The sequence below is a fragment of the Paracoccidioides lutzii genome (assembly GCF_000150705.2).
Source record: "Paracoccidioides lutzii Pb01 unplaced genomic scaffold supercont2.58, whole genome shotgun sequence".
NCBI lineage: Eukaryota > Fungi > Ascomycota > Eurotiomycetes > Onygenales > Ajellomycetaceae > Paracoccidioides > Paracoccidioides lutzii.
The window spans coordinates 40903-41291 of record NW_015441004.1 but is presented as its reverse complement, the minus strand read 5'-3'; positions in this window follow the sequence as shown (position 1 = coordinate 41291).

Here is a 389-nt window from a genome sequence, read left to right as displayed (position 1 = left end):
CCAGATCACTTTCATTTAAATCATTCATACTCTATTAAAAAATTCAGAATGTCAACCACCCTCATTAAAAAGACTTCTAATCAGGAAGCCAGGCTTTTATTAGTCATTAAAGCTTATAAAACTTAGTAAATTACAACTATTAAAGCTGTTTCTAAGTTATATAATATTCTCTATTCTTTTTAATATATAAACTATATAGTCAAATCACACTATAAATACTCAATTAAAAAATCAAAAACTGATCTCTATAAAAGAAAAATCTCTAGTTTAATAAATAATCTTTATGAATAAGAGAGAACAACTTTCTTAAATCATGACTATATGAGAAATGATTAATCTACTATTTAAAAAGTATGAATTTAGTACTTCTACTATTGTAAAAGAATATT